General features: G+C 36.4%; 1 protein-coding gene and 1 pseudogene across 1 annotated transcript in view; one reads left to right on the top strand and one right to left on the bottom strand.

The window, feature by feature from the left end:
* The window catches only part of LOC129725240 (uncharacterized), a 29816-nt gene that overhangs the window by 12883 nt on the left and 140 nt on the right, over positions 1–16793 (bottom strand). The gene's annotated exons all lie outside the window — the stretch shown is intronic.
* LOC129725241 (uncharacterized) lies at positions 1301–5925 on the top strand (annotated as a pseudogene).

The following is a 16793-nucleotide window of genomic DNA, read 5'->3' as shown; positions in this document are numbered from 1 at the left end:
TTTTGTGAATGCGTTCTAACAGGGCAGTTTATTATTCAATGTCGGTTATGCTGATCGCAGCCTTTGCGCTGCCCCTACAGTGGGGGGTTTACTAAATAAAGTAAAAATTAGACAACTACAACAGAATTTGATTGCATCCCGCACAGAATGTCTGCTTGTGTTGATGTCAGAAAATTATTAAGCTTCAATTATTTGTTTATTTGCCTTTAAAAAGGCATTTTGCGGTTCAAAATCGGTTGCTGATCACAACCTTTGAGCTGCCCTAACATTGGGGGAATTGAGATACACGGACAACTTGCTCTGTGGAAGCTATTTCACATTCAGTAAATTAGACGGGTGCGACAAATTTAAATTGCTAGGATGCAACACAGAATACTTGCTTGCGTTGACAAAAATTATTAACTTTCAATGACTTGTTTATTTGCCTTCAAAAAGGCATTTTGATGTTCAAAATTTGATTTCCCAGTGGCAATCTTCATGCTGCCCCAACACGGGGGGGATAATGGCAGTCTGGCGACACACGCTGAGAAAAACCGCGCTGCTCCTGAGACGTCGTGACCAACCACAGGGCTTGTGCTGCTGCTAAGAAAGGACGACTGCTGTTGTCGCTGTCTAGAACAATTATGAGCGGCTCCGGCTGAAACAGGGTCTTGTATAGGCCAAACAGCATGTTTTCAATTGCAAGATTTATGATCCTGTCGACCGTACTTGGGAAGCAAGCATATAACGACCAATCAGAGGTCGAATTTTTCGTTTTGACAAGGCTTGACTATTTCCAATAGTACAATAGTGTGAATAATAAAATTACAATTATCATATTTTGGGAAGAATCTTAGAAGATTTTCCAATCTATTGCTGCAAGAACGAAGGAAATCCATCGAATACTAACCGATTTATTAGCATTTGAAATTGGACATATTTTTCACTTTTTTCGGTTTTAGATTTTCATTTCACATCCCTATGTAGCCGAACTTCCTGAGAGAAGTATTCTACTTCAAAAACTGCAGTGACGCATTATCGCGCCTATCTCTACCGCTTATCACTTGCAAAGCTATGATTCGACATGGTGTTATCGTCGCAACTGATAATCTATTGTTTCCTGTCCTAGCTAATCAATTCATGCTCCAAAAAAACCGGTTCTGGGGAATGAAAAAAATTTACCTTACGACGAGGTCAGGTCCACTACAAAAAGCTGCCCTTTTCCGTTCAGTTTACAACGCGGATCGATACGGGAAGCACTTGTTGTTAAATTAGGGCGAGGAAACTAAGTAATTTAATAGAAGTTCCCAGATAAATCATCATGGTTACCTGTGCAGAGTGGTTTGCAATGCTCCAGAAGCATAAACCACAAACCAACACACTATCGGCAGGTTAGTTAATCTTTGATTTGTGGAAGAAGCTTCGAGTGACGAAATAAAGTGAGATTAGATTGCCGTGTTCAATTTTTAGGGTGTCATAAATTACGTACACAAATTACGTGACGCATGAAGAGTAACAAGCAGTAGGTACACGGAAAACGAAAAGTACCAAAATTCATGTCGATTTCACTCAACGGAGTCGTTCCGTGCAGGAAGCCAATTTTGAGTAATTGTAAATTATTTTAATAGTAGGTGTATAGCACTCAGTGTAATAATACGTCAAAAATACTCAACGTTGAGTTCACTCTTTTAAACTTTATCTTGGGTAGTTTCATTCGATTGATTTAACATTATTTGGAAATAGAAAATAATTGAAAAACAATTTACAAAATCTATCTTAGTATTTATTCAAGTACCTTCCAATTTGGGATCACTGGCTTCATCAATTTTCTCTGTTAGCGCCTCCGCTTCAGCTCCATTCTCACTATTCATTGTTAATCTTGTTTTTAATTGACGGCTATTATTAACAAACAGATGCACATAAACCGTTCGTCACTTAAAATCACCAACTCAGTGCCAAAACTACCAATTTTTACTAATATTTGCCACTTTCACGAAATCAATCTCATCACTCGGATTTTCAATTTTTCAACCAGTTTGATTTTTCATCCAATGTTGGGTTCAAACTACGCTTTTTATCAAAACACCGCCATTGAGTAAGAGCATGTTAAAAATCTATCAAGTTGAAATGACTCAGCGTTCGCATTGCAAAATTACCCAACACGTAAGTTGTATAATGTTTACATCATTTCAGGTTGTTTGTACCCACCGGTTGGGTAGATTTTGTTTTCCGTGTACATTTGACCGGTGCATTACAAATCTGGGAGGTTGTCAAAAATCGAGTAGTTTCGTTACGTAATTTGTGTACCACCCAAAATCGTTTGTGTTAGGTTGCAATTGAAATTTCTACTACAGTCATCCCAGTATTATGGGCCAACCAGTATCATGGGCCAGTCTACACTTTGTATTGGTTTCTAACATATTCCAATAACTTTTAATAGTCAAATTTATGTTTAGTGAACGTGAACAACGTTCACTAAACTTAAATTTGATTATTACAAGTTATTGGCATACGTTTGAAACCAATACGAAGTGTATTGGTCCCAAATACTGGTTGGCCTAATACTGGGATGACTGTATGTAGCATTGTGTGGAGAAGAACGTTTTCCGAGATAACAAAGCAAAACAAAATACGTCATTATTTCGTGCAACCTAGGGCAGTATATTTTTATTATTTTTCAATCCTTTCCATTTTCACTTTCATTTAGGTTATCAATTTGTTTGCTATGCGAGTGTGGTCTTTAGTCTAGTTTTAGTCCAGTCTAACCTATTTTACTCTTGCACTTTCCTAAACACTTCCAGCCATTACGACGTTAATGACTACCGGCATGTTGGTCGGTTCCACCATTTTCAACATGGATCTACTCAACCAAAGATGGACTCACGGACAGTCGGACAGCACTATACTGCTTATTAGCATTGCTTTCTACCTAGCGGCTATAGTGGGCTCCGTCGCAGGATACTTCCTTGTGGAACGCTATGAGAAGAAACCAAGTTCGGTGAGTTATTTGCTACCCAAATGAACGAAACATTTACCAACCCTTTGCGTTTGGCAGAACGTGTACCTGGGGCTGGCCCTCATTGCCAGCGTCCTTCTGGGATGACATTGTAGCTGTCGGATTTGCACGAGTGCTCTTTGGTCTTTCCTATGGCATGGTCTACTTAGTGGCGCCGAATCACGGAGGCGAGGTATCCATTAAAGAGCTTCGAGGTTTGAACATGGCATCCGTTCATTACGGTCTCATACTAGGCGTGTTGTCGCATGGCGTGTTAAGCCCCATGGCCACCTATGGTCTTGAGTTACAGCCCAACCGAGTTGTTGGCATTCTTGGTTTGACGTAGGGGTAAGCGGGGTAAGACCGCCCCCTTAAGCAATTCTGTTTATAGAAAAAAAAGTAGCGGCTGCAATATCATTTTTTCTTCGCTAAAAGGTTCTTCTATTCGATACCCGCATTTAAAAAATAAGAACTGAAATATTCTTGTTTATTTTCCAGATTTTTTTTAAATTTTTAAAATTCATTGAAAATGTGCAGATCTTTTTCATGCGGGGTAAGATCGCCCACCATTTTTTGAGGATAAACAATATTTTTAGGGCAGAAACGGTTGATTTTATCGGTATAGTGTCTCTGACAAAGTTGTAGATGGTAGTTTTTTTTTCTTTTTAAATAAAATATACACTGTGAAAAATCTGAAAAAAATTTTTTTTTCTAAGTTTTAACTTATTTTGTTTTCTGATTATTCAGGTTCAAATCAATGTTTAGGTAACTTTTTTGGTTTTCAAAATAAATAGATTTTTCAGAATTGGGGTTTTTCAAGATATTGAATACATAATATACCTATCTTTAAGCTAAAAATTAAAACTCATCAAATCTGTCTGTATGATTCTTTTGAAGAATTATTATGTATAGAAAAATACTAATAATTATTATTTATTTTATTTATATTTTCAATTTGCTATGCTCTTTTTTTTTTGAAGAACAAAATTACCAACGACTCTATACACAAACCGTCCAAAACAAATTTTCTTCACAAAATTTGAGTTATAATTATTTCTATAACTCCATGATCCAACAACCATAAAATTTTAGCTTACCTTTCGTAGATTTTACGGACAAAAACATGTTTTTTTAAATAAATGTGATATATATATATATATATATATATATATATATATATATATATATATATATATATATATATATATATATATATATATATATATATATATATATATATATATATATATATATATATATATATATATATATATATATATATATATTTACATATATTTAATTCTATTTTTATATCTTTTCTTTAAATTTTGTGTGTACTTTTTCGGAAGTGTGTACTTTTTCGGAAGTAAAAAACTACTATATTCAATTCTGCTGAAGTCGTCATACCAATCAAACAAACCGTCCTGGCTCTAAAATTATTTTGGTTCATTAACACCATTTTCAAACAGGTTTACTTTTTTCAAAAATAAATCTTGTTAAAATATATTACTAGAAAAGCTCCAACCAAATCCGAAATGGTCGATTAACATCGATGTCTTATGTGGCTTGAAGTTGCTTTACTGATCCTGTAAATATACCCTTTGTAGTGTCGAGGCATTTGGGTCTTCAAGTAAAACAACAAGCAGTTGTATACGTGGCGGTTTTACCCCTTGTATAGTGGGCGACTTTACCCCCAGTGGAACAGTTTCATATTTGAACGAAAAAGTAGTCAAAATTACAAGATTACTCACGGCCTTCGATATTTCCGAAAGAATATAGATTCAGGCAAGCGATTTAACGTATATTCACGAACAAAACAATTGATTTTTTGACTGAAAAACCTTAAGTCCCGTTGCCGCAAAACAATAGCGCATTGACTGGTTGCCAGCTGAAAGGTTGTTTTTGATTATTTCTGCGACCGTTCGCGCACTATCAAAACAGAAAAACGTGCAAAATGTTATGTCATTATACTGTAATAGACACGTTAAAGAAATTTTTCAATTATTTTATAACTTGGTAGTAAAACTACGGTGGGCGGTCTTACCACGCAGGGCGGTCTTATCCTGTTTACCCCTACATTGTGTTTGGTGGTGCATTGGCTCAATGTTTGACCTATGAGTCTCCGGTTTATCTGATTCAGCGTGGAAGAGATGATGAAGTGATACAAGTGATGATGGAACTTCGCCTCGAGTCGACGGAAACTTGGGATATTCGAAACGATTATCACGAGCAGTCATTCAATATGGCCGTTAATCTCGTTCGATTGTATATTCTGGATGAGCTGTTCGGTACAAATATGTACAGTATGTCTGCTTTATCTATTTTTACGATTCGTGCTCTTATGGCAATGCTGTTATTGTTCACAATTGATCGATTTGGAAGACGCGCACCAATGGTTCTGTCATCGGCAACCAGTGGCGTGATTTTGGTAGTGATGGGAATGGTCTATCTGATAGCTGATCACGTCAACAGGGACGTGGGCATTGCGATTATGCTAACGTACGAAGTGGTCGCATCGACTGGTCAGACTATTGTTCCGGATGTGTACACATCGGAAGCCTTCAACACGAAGAAAAAGGCAGCGTCGATTGCGGTGATACAAACGGTGGAGAACATTCAGCAGCTAATCATTGTTTCGGTGGTGTTTTTCTGGGATTTCAAGTCCGGAGCATACCACGGTGCTGTAATGTTGTTCTGTGGAGTCCCGCTGGTGATCCTAGCTGGGCTGTTCTACCGTTGGCTGCCAGAGACCACCAAGAAGACAATTAGGCAGACGCGAACGGAGTTCTCCAAGCACGATGAAGTTGTATTAAGTGGTATGAGAAAACCGAACAACTTGAACGATTAAAAATAAATTGTGTTGTATTTATTAGGCCGTTCTGGATGGGAAAGTGAAAGTCTTACACATCAGCTGTAAGCTCCAAGCAGATAACAAATAATTGATTCGTTTGTTTGCCATCGCTTATCAGTATCGATTTCGAACTTTTGAAGTAGAATACTTCTCTCAGGAAGTTCGGCTACATAGGGATGTGAAATGAAAATCTAAAACCGAAAAAAGTGAAAAATATGTTCAATTTCAAATGCTAATAAATCGGTTAGTATTCGATGGATTTCCTTCGTTCTTGCAGCAATACATTGGAAAATCTTCTAAGATTCTTCCAAAATGAAGATAATTGTAATTTTATTATTCAAACTATTGTACTATTGAAAATAGTTAAGCCTTGTCAAAACGGAAAATTAGACCTCTGATTGGTCGTTATAAGATTGCTTCCCAAGCACGGTCGACATAATCATATACCTTGCAGTTTAGAATATGCTATTTGGCCTATATAAGAGCCTGTTTCAGCCGAAGCCGCTCATAAAAGTTCTAGAAAGCGACAACAGTAGTCGTCCATCCTTAGCAGCAGCACTAGCAGTGCAGTGGATACCAGCAAAAGTGGATAGCGGCCACAGCTGTGGCATAGCACAGTGGGGCGACTCCATACAAAGGCTGGCAAAGCAAAAAAAGTTTCGATAAATGCGACAAAAACTTGGTATTCACATAATTTTGGGGCGCTGAATACGAATTTGGCATCCATTTTTTGTTTGGGGCCGTCCATAAAGCACGAAACCCAATTTTTAATATTTTTTGGCACTTTCTTCCTTTTTATAGAATTATATGATCTCTGACCACAAGTAGTGCCACCGGGCGTCTTCCCCATTAAAAGAAACGTTATTTATAGACGACCCATCGAACTAAATAAATTTTAAATATATATATTTTTTCAAATAAACTAAAACAACATAAGTTATACAAACTAATTACAAATTGAAAAAGTCATCATCATCATCATCTTCCGCTGTGATCGCTTGAATCTTGTGTTGAATTGTTTCCAGAAAATTTGAAATTCATCATACTTATCAGCAAGAAAAATGTCTTTCGCTGCAATTTTCATTTCTTCTAGTGATTTTCGATGTTTCATTGTTTCATATATATGTTATCTTCCTAATCAGGGTTCTATAGTTGAAAGAGGACATTTAAACACATGTATAACACCATGACTTGACAACTTACTAGACAGTGAATTAGGTGGTGCCGCTGAAATTGAAGGCTCCATAATAAAATTCAACAAATTTATGAATTTGAAAACCAAGACACTGGAATGACACAACGTTCTAAATGAATACGAAAAGATGCGGAGTGCGACGACTGTTCTTTGTTTTACCTAAATTTTGAATGTAGTCACAACCGTGGCAAACTGCGGCAACTAAACTTTTAAGCTACTTTTCTACCAAAAATCAGGTTTTTTTTAAATTTTTTTTTAGTGTCAGGCCTACTATAACCAAATTTTACAATATCTAATGAAAAGGGTTTGTTTTGCACAATTTTTACAACAACTTTTCCTTTGACGTCAAAAAAATCCAAGCTATCCTTAAAGCTACAGAGCGTTTCAAAGTAATGTACTTTTTTCAAAAAAAAAAAAAAAGACAAAAAACGTCAGTTCGCCAAGCTTTGAAAAGTCATAAAAATTCAGATTTCATGATATTGCGCCCAAATTTTGGATTTAGACACTTGAATGTTATAGCAATAAAGGAAAAATATCATGAAACAGCAAACGAAAAAAAAAATTTTTTTGCTGATGGCCAGCGATTCCCCACTGTGCATAGCAATGGATAGCGCACCAGTTGCAGCGGATCTCAGCAACGATAGCAGCTAGGCCAGCTGATGCAGGGGCAGCGGATACCAATGGTAGCGTATAGCGGCCACAACTGTTGCATGGCTATGGATAGCGTAGTAGTTGCAGCTGGTATATCCTGACCATGAAGCATTTATGCAATAGTTGAATGAAAGTTGCAATTGCAGCAATCGCCCTTTTTCAAGGCTACTAAATGTATTTGGAAGAGCATAATATATGGTTATTAATAAACTGCAACTGAGGTTTAATGCTGCTGCAAATGCACAGCAGTATGATGTTTATTACGATTTGTTGATACTGTGCTTAACAAGCGGTATATACGAAACAAATCCGATTTAGAAATGACTGACACGCAAGCAGCCGGGTTATCTTTCTTGTAAATGTATTCTACTTCAACCTTGCGGTCGTGGCTTTGCACACAACCCTCCTGTGATTTTTTATCCACGATATGTAATTGAGCCTTCGCAGAACAGCGCGTTGACAAGGTAGACATGAATTAGTCGGTTGGTAACATTACCCGGTGACACATGTGGCACGAACTTCGGAATTAATTAAAAACAAATAGGGCTAATACAATCATATCTATTGAAAGTTAAAAATTTTTCAAAACATATTGAGTAGTGTTTCTTTAGACTACAATGTTTGAAAGAAAAAATCGACTTGTTTGTCCTGAAAAGGACGGCGTGTCAATTTTATATTGTTTTAGCTGAATTCGTTATAGAACTAGAACTTTGGTAAAATCGATTTAGTCTGCAACAAAGTCGAGTGCAAATATGTAGATACACTACCCATCCTAAAGTTTAAAGTTTACTGAGTGTTGCAACACCCAGTTCGAATATTGCAACACCCAAAAAAGTTTAGCAGCACCTACAATAGGCAGATTTATGTAACTCTATCTTTTGATTCTGGAAACCTAGAGAATTGTAATTTTCAGCAAAGTTGCTCAGGAGATCAAGGGCTTATGATTGAAGGAGAGTATAGTTCGGTATTAAGCCATAACGCAGTGCTAGTGTGCATGTAGTTTTGAGCGTTCCGAAGGTTTAGCTCAATAATACCATCATTTAGAGAGTTGCGATTTTCAGCAAAGTTGCTCAGAAGATTTCTGGTTGGCTAATAATTTTGTTTGGAATCCACCCATATTAGAGTACGGCGAGCATTTGTTACAGTGGGTTACCATATATCAAAAACACTAACTTTTTGTGTTAAGAGATAGAGGAATGGTTTATTCGTCAAAGTTTTAGAACGTGCAAAAATTAGAATCTTTGCTGAACAAACAAAATTCCTATATTCATTGAGTGCAGAGTTATAGAGTATTTATTGTAGAAGTACTTAAAAGTTAATTTTTTGCACCTAACTTTTGTTAGCTACATTTTACAAGAAAACGTTGTTCTAAAGAAGCATTTTGGCGTACAAAACACAAGTTTTTGTTGAAGGCCACACTTCTCCAGGACTTTTCCTAACAAAGTTATACCATGTTCTAGCTTATTTTTTCGATAACTTCATGAACGTATAAAGTAAAAAGGGGCAAGCAGAATCATGATGTTAATAGTTTTTATCGAAGTTTAGCTCAAGTGCTCAGAACTGTTATAAGTTCCATCTGTCCCAATCCATCTAATCTTTATTTTATACGTTGTTAAAGTTATCGAAAGAGCGGGGGCCTAGTGTGGTTGGTAACGTCTCCGTCAACCACGCTCGACGCCTGGGTTCGAATCCCACCGCCGACATAGGTGTCGATGGTTGTGAGGTGGCGTGAGCCACTCACAACCAACCCAACTGGTCTAGATTCAAACCTAGCCGACACCGGGAGATTTTCTGAGGCGAAAAATCTCTGGGATCACGCCTTCCATCGCATGAGGAAGTAAAGCCGTTGGCGCCGGTCCGTTAATAAACGGGTCGTGAGTTAGGGTCCTGGGTGTGGAGTCGCCTCCCTGGGCGTCAGTGATTGGCCACAACAGTGGCGGAACTAGACCGACGGAAAATAAACGAGAATAATAAAAAGAAAAAAAAAGTTATCGAAAAAATATGCTGATATGTGCTATAACTTTGTAAGGAAAAGTCCTGGAGATGTGTGGTTTTGAACAAGAACTTATGTTTTGTATGCTCAAATGCTTCTTCAGAACAAAGTTTTCTTGTATAATATAGCTAACAAAAGTTAAGTGCAAAAAATTAACTTTAAAGTAACTTTTACAGATAATACTCAGTACTTTACAGATAATAGGTAAACTTTTCATACTTTTTGACGATTTGTGATTATGCGGGTCATTCATCCAAACAATTGTTCCGAAGACACTACTAAGCTAGGATGAAGGTGAAAGGCGCAACGAAATTAAATTCCACTTTTTGCCTTATTGGACTGTGCGTCGGCTTCAGAGATGCCAGATATTTTTGAAAAAAGGTCTGCAACTGCTCGTAAAACCGGAAAAATGTGCTTGAAATCTGAAAACATCTACCCGTGTTCCGGAAAAATTTCGCTCGCGCAGGCAGAAGTCTGTAAAAAACTGCACACATTTTAAGAAAATCTGCGAGAAATAAGGAGACTCTGATAAAAATCTGCAGAAACCGCGGGGAAACTGCAAATGACTCCAAAAATCTGCGTTTTGCAGACAATTTTGCACATTTGGTATCCCTGGTCGGCTTACATTCAAGCCGAGTGGTTGTGACCTGGGAGGGAGAAACGGATACGAAGCTGTGTGAGTGTCAAAATGAACCAGAATGAGCTGTCACAGACTGTCAATTTGAACCAAGAGAAAAAAAGCGCTTTTTTGTAAAGAGTACTGTTATAACTGAACGGTATCGCTTTGCTTGATAAAAACAGTTCGCAAACAGTTTTCTTATTCATTGTCGTTATTTTATTTTTGGCTTATTTTTACGTAAAATAATAAATTTCATAAGCTTTAAGTAGTAATGATGTTAGCGAACTTCAATTGTTAAACATGCGTTTTTTTCTGAATTTAAGGCTTTGGTTACTATTTCGAACACAATTCATCACGGCCGAATGTTGATTCTCGTTTCACAAAATAGTGAGATGTAGGATTGTAAAATTTTTGATATTGCACGAAACCCTGAAAAACCTGCCTCAAAGGTTACACCCCTGTATACATTTTCAGAAAGTCTGCGCAAATATATGTAAACTCAAAACTCTGAAGAAACTTTTATACAACGGTGTTTTATAGATGAATTTGCACATTCAGCATTCCTGATGTTAATAAAAACTTCGTTTGAGTCATGCATGCGTTACAACAAGAAGATTGCTACACGCTATCAAAAAAGGACGCAGGTCCGTATTCTCTGTTTTGAGTGTAGTATTCGTTTCTCCCTCCCAGGTTGTGACTTCAGTACATGGCGCGTTCAAGAAAACGCGTGTGAGCAGCGATGCCGACCTTTTTTCAAGAATAACTGAAAGAGTTTAAATAAAAAAACTGGTGAAAACTGGATATAAAAATTTGAGGCTTCTGCGGAAATTTGTTTGATTTTCGGTTCAAAAATGTTGCGTAAATAACAATTATATACATATATTGCACCGTTATTTCATGCTAACAAAAAAAATGGAAGAGACAATGCATTGCTATTTTGATTTTTAGTGATGTAGATTACAGTCACTATGTATAAAGTTGGGTGTACTCGAAATTTTGAAAATTCGACTGGAATTCGATACCAGAAAACTGAAGGGCATGAATGCACGAAATATTGAAAAGACCATACTTTTGAGGGGAATAAATTCAATAAATAAGGTGACGAATTGAAAACTGGATAAAACTGGACCATTTTTTTTAAAACTGGAGATATTTTACCTTTAGCTGTTTCGCTGGCGTGACAAAAAAAAAAACCGGAGATATTCAGAAAAAACTGGAGGGTTGGCAACGCTGCGTGTAAGCGCCATCCAACAAGCAGACATCCGAAATGTATACACTGTATATAACTAGAGTGGTGCCGTGTCATCCAGAGTAACGCTGGTAACACTGGTAACACTGAACATTCTATCTCTTTTCCCCCCACGAGTTTAATAGGTTGTTTGCAGGGGCCTATAAACGTCAACTTTTTGCCTACCAATCATAAATTCTTCACAGCGGTAATATTGCATTTTAAATACTTACAAAACTTATCTTATTCTTTGAAAGTGCACATTGTACTGAAAACAAATGTTGAGCTCTTGTTTTTTTTCCATCTAAAACGACATTTACTCGAGAATAAGTCTACCGAAAAAATGGGACGCTTACTCTTCTTTTTTTTAAGAAGAGGATTTGTTAGTAGCTTAAGTATTTATGATAAATATTAGTAAATAATGAGTATGTGTGTCCAATCACAAATGGTGACTTCTCAACACTGTTAGAAATTTGTAATGTTAATTGCTAGGATTTGTTTGCTTTCGCAATCAGGACTTATCATTCGTAGGGATTTGAACCTACTTGTCAGAAAAGAAGAAGTAAACTTACAACTAACTTAATTGCTTACTTATTGGCTATAAAGAGCTTATCGTAGCAATCGAGGATTGCAACGATTTTTGTCGAAAATTGTTAATAATTTTATTTGACATAGCTTCTAATGGTTCAACACCAGTAAGTCTATATAACTCCAGTGTATCAAACCAAGGAGGACGCTTCAAATTTTATTCTGAATCCTTTGGAGCATTTTTTTCCTTGTTGAACAGCAACTTGACCAGATCGTTACAGCATAAAGCATTGCTGGTCTGAAAATTTGTTTGTAAATCAAAAGATTGTTCTTTAAACAAAGTTTAGAATTCCTGTTAATGAGAGGATAAAACATCTCGTATATTTGATGCACTTGGCTTGTATACTCTCAATGTGCTCTTTGAAAGTTTTTTATCGTAATTTAGTCCCAAGTACATAACCTTGTCAGACCAACTTAAAATAACCCCATTCATCTTGACAACGTGATTATTGTTTGGCTTGAGGAAAGGAGCCCTAGGCTTATGCGGAAAAATTATCATTTGAGTTTTAGAAGCATTGGGAGAGATTTTCCACTTTTGCAAGTAGGAAGAAAAAATATCTAAACTTTTCTGCAATCGACTGCATATGACACGAAGGCTTTTTCTTTTTACGGAAATGCTTGTGTCATCGCAGAACAATGATTTTGTGCATCCTGGAGGCAAATCAGGAAGATCTGAAGTGAATATGTTATACAGGACTGGGCCCAAGACAGAACCTTGAGGCACACCTGCTCTGACAGGGAATCTATCAGATTTTGAATTCTGATAGACAACCTGCAGAGTTCGATCAGTAAGATAATTTTTCAAAATTTTGATTAGGAAAATTGGAAAATTAAATGTTTGCAATTTCGCAATCAAACCTTTATGTCAAACACTGTCGAATGCTTTTTCTATGTCTAAAAGAGCAGCTCCAGTGGAATAACCTTCAGATTTGTTGGCTCGTATCATATTAGTAACTCTGAGCAATTGATGAGTTGTGGAATGCCCATGGCGAAATCCAAACTGTTCATTTGCAAAAATTGAATTTTCGTTGATGTGTGACATCATTTTGTTAAGAATAATTCTCTCAAACAGTTTACTTATTGAAGAAAGCAAACTGATTGGTCGATAGCTTGAAACTTCAGCTGGATTCTAATCCGGCTTTAAAATTGGAGTAATTTTTGCATTTTTCCATAATTTGGGAAAATATGCAATTTTGAAGCAGCAATTGAAAATTTTCACTAAAAATTCCATTATGCTCTCAGAGAGATGTTTGATTAGTATATTAAAGATTCCATCGTCACCAGGTGCTTTCATATTTTTGAAATTTGAAATTTTTAATAATTGATTTAATCTCATTCAATTTAGTCTCAATTATTTCTGCGGGTAAAAAATTCTGGAAAGAAATTAAATCAAATTGACGTGTGACTTCATTTTCAATTGGACTCACAAAATTCAAATTTGAGTTATGAACACTCTCAAACTGCCGAGCAAGTCTTTGAGCCTTTTGTTCATTGGATACAAGGAAACGTTCACCATCTTTTAAAACTGGAATAGGCTTCGAAGGTTTCTTAAGAATCTTCGACAGCTTCCAAAAGGGTTTTGAATATGGTTTCAATTTTTCAACTTTAGTCTCAAAATTTTGATTTCTCAGAAGAGTAAATCTATGTTTAATCTGTTTCTGTAAATCTTCATGAATAGTTTTAAAAACAGGGTCACGAGAACGTTGATATTGACGTCTGCGGACATTTTTCAAACGAATCAGAAGTTGAAGATTTTCGTCAATTATTGGTGAATCAAATTTCACTTGAGCCATTGGAACAGAATAATTCCTGGCATCACCAATTGCACATTTTAATGTCTCCAAAGTGGAATCAATATTCACTTCGTTTTGCAAATCAAGCTCATTATTGAAATTTCTCTCAATATGAGTTTTGTATCTTTCCCAATTAGCCTTGTTATAATTAAAAACAGAGCTCACAGGGTTTAAAACTGATTCATGTGATAAAGAAAAAGTTATTGGAAGATGGTCAGAATCAAAGTCAGCATGTGTGATCAAATCACTACATACATGACTTTGATCTGTTAGCACCAAATCAATTGTTGATGGGTTTCTTACAGAAGAAAAGCATGTAGGACTATTCGGAGACAAAATAGAATAGTATACTGAAGAACAATCATTGAATAAAATTTTGCCATTGGAATTACTTTGAGAATTATTCCATGATCGATGTTTAGCGTTAAAATCGCCGATTATAAAAAATTTCGAACGATTTCTGGTGGCGACTAGCACTGGCATTTATATAACAACATGCCAAACAAAGTTTGACACAGCCAAAGTTAACAGTTCATGCAAGAAGCAGATGTTCTAGCGTAATGTCGAAGAAAGCTGCGACGAAATATAGAATCACTTGTTTATTCTGACTGTTAAATCTATAAGATGTCAATCTGTGAATTTCAGTTAAAGAATTGAAATAAAAGCAGCTTATTTCACAGCACTGTAAAAAAATCAAAGACGAGCTGAACTTATTTGTGGGTTCCCGAACAATTTCAAAACGGCTTGTGGAGCATGGTCTCGGTAATCAAATCATCTGACAGGTTTCTATGCTCTCACAGAGGACCATTTCGATTGGTTATTGGCGAAATGTGCTGTGGTCTGATGAAACGAAGTTCAACTGGATGAGTTCTGATAGAAAAGGTTCTACGTGGCCAAGGAGTTGAACCGCTGTATTGGCGCGACAGAATAATGACGCAGTATCACTATGCTCAGATATTGGAAGACACGCGGACATCATAGAGCGTCCAACCCAGTCAACAGACTTAAATAACCATCGAGAACCGCTGGCAAATCGTCAAAAATGAGCAAAAATTATGGGAAAAGATCCAAGCAGCCTTTGCGCAGTTGTGCAATTCCTATCAGCACTTGTCAAAAGCTGGTCGTTTGTATCATCCGAAACAAAGGTTATACGACTAAATAATTGCACGGAATAGTGAATAAAGCTTCATGTTTGGTGTCGAGAATAGTTTTGATCTTCACTTTTTTGACGCTTTATTTTGGTATTATCTTGAAACAAAGCTAGTTGACTAGTTCATCTTAATAGGGGAACTGCTCCATTATTCATCTCAGCCCGTATATTCATCTCATTCAACATGTAAACACAATTGAAAACAGGAGAAAACGCATATTTTCTTTTTAAACTAATCTGCTAATCCATGGAATGGATTCTTCTTAGGTCACTTTTGATTCCTCATTAGGTATAATCCTCAAAAACTCATTTAAATGCACTAAATTTGATATTATAGTCGGGCATCAGCACTCGAAAACTTATTTAATTCAATCACCTACCTCAGAAAACAAAATCCGCGCATCGTTCTATACGGCTACAACGGGACTCGTTCAGCAGCCAACCAAAGTTTGTTTCATCACTGGCGGACCACTTTTTATTTTAATCACTAAACAAAATCACTCGATACACTAAGAATACTTTAATCTTTGGAATGTTCACTTAAAATTTCCTAAAACAAGCTTGAATTAGCAGAAATATATGAGATGAATTTCTGCAATTCCTAAATTTCAACTGTAAGTATTTTCATCTGTTTTCACTGCGTTGAAGAAAATCAAGAGTTGCCAAATCAGTTTCTGTTAATACGAAAAAATCATACTGCAAATGTTGAATAATTCCGACATAATTGATATAAATCGAGAGCACTGCAGTGGTTAACTAGGTTACCATTTTTGCACGTAAACAACTACAGCGGATATCTAGGTAACCTACTACGACGTGCTGCGGCTACGTTCATTCATGATAATGTGATTCATTCATGATTAACAGTGAGATGAGTATGGGGGCATCGTGAGATGAATAATTGAACAGTGATTCAAGTTTTGAGATGGATATGGAAGCGTTGTGAAAAATGGTTTGTTTAACAAAATTCAGGATAAATCTAGCTAATTTTACTAAATATACAATGCTAAACGATTCCATAAGAGTACGTAAGCATATTTAGCTTATTGTTCAATGATTTCGTGAAAATTTTGTGTTTAATCCGTGCATTGTTCCCCTATTATTTTGAAAATTGCACGAAGCCGTATAGCATATCTGGAGCCTACTACAGTATCTATAAGTGAGCTTCATACACACTGTACGTTGAATCAGTGTTCACTTTCCGCGAATACGTTCTTCATAGTAAAGTGCTATCATGAATTGAAACATCCAATATTTGCTCAGCCTGTTAGCGCAGGCGGGTTAACTGGTTTGAGTACTTATCTCACCACTTGATCGATGCATTGCTTCTGGGACTCAATGTACGGAAAATCTTGTAGTGGGAAGTCTCATGATACTTCGGTGTACCCCGTTAGTGCCTTCAGAAGGAATCGGTTGGAAATGTAGTCTAAAAGTACTCGTTTGCTAATCAATGTATTTTTCCAAAACTGTTTCCCATTCGCTAATGCACAAATAACAAATCTTAGCAGGGAAGAACGAAAATTGAGTTCTTCGTGGTAAATCAAATTCGCACTGTGGTGTTAAAAATTCTCATGCTATACTCCATTCAATGAACTCCAATTGCCCTTAGAGTATGTCGAAAAAAACTTTGTCAGAAATTTACTGTAGAGTACCAATATAAGCCCGCTACCCTTTTGTCAATTAAAGAGTGAAATTGAAATATTTCATTCATAAGCGTACCATTTGTCTCGTCAAAACAATGATTACTCCAT

Source organism: Wyeomyia smithii, chromosome 2, assembly GCF_029784165.1.
Source record: "Wyeomyia smithii strain HCP4-BCI-WySm-NY-G18 chromosome 2, ASM2978416v1, whole genome shotgun sequence".
NCBI lineage: Eukaryota > Metazoa > Arthropoda > Insecta > Diptera > Culicidae > Wyeomyia > Wyeomyia smithii.
Note: the sequence above shows the minus strand (reverse complement) of the source record. Positions and strands in the feature narration are given on the sequence as shown.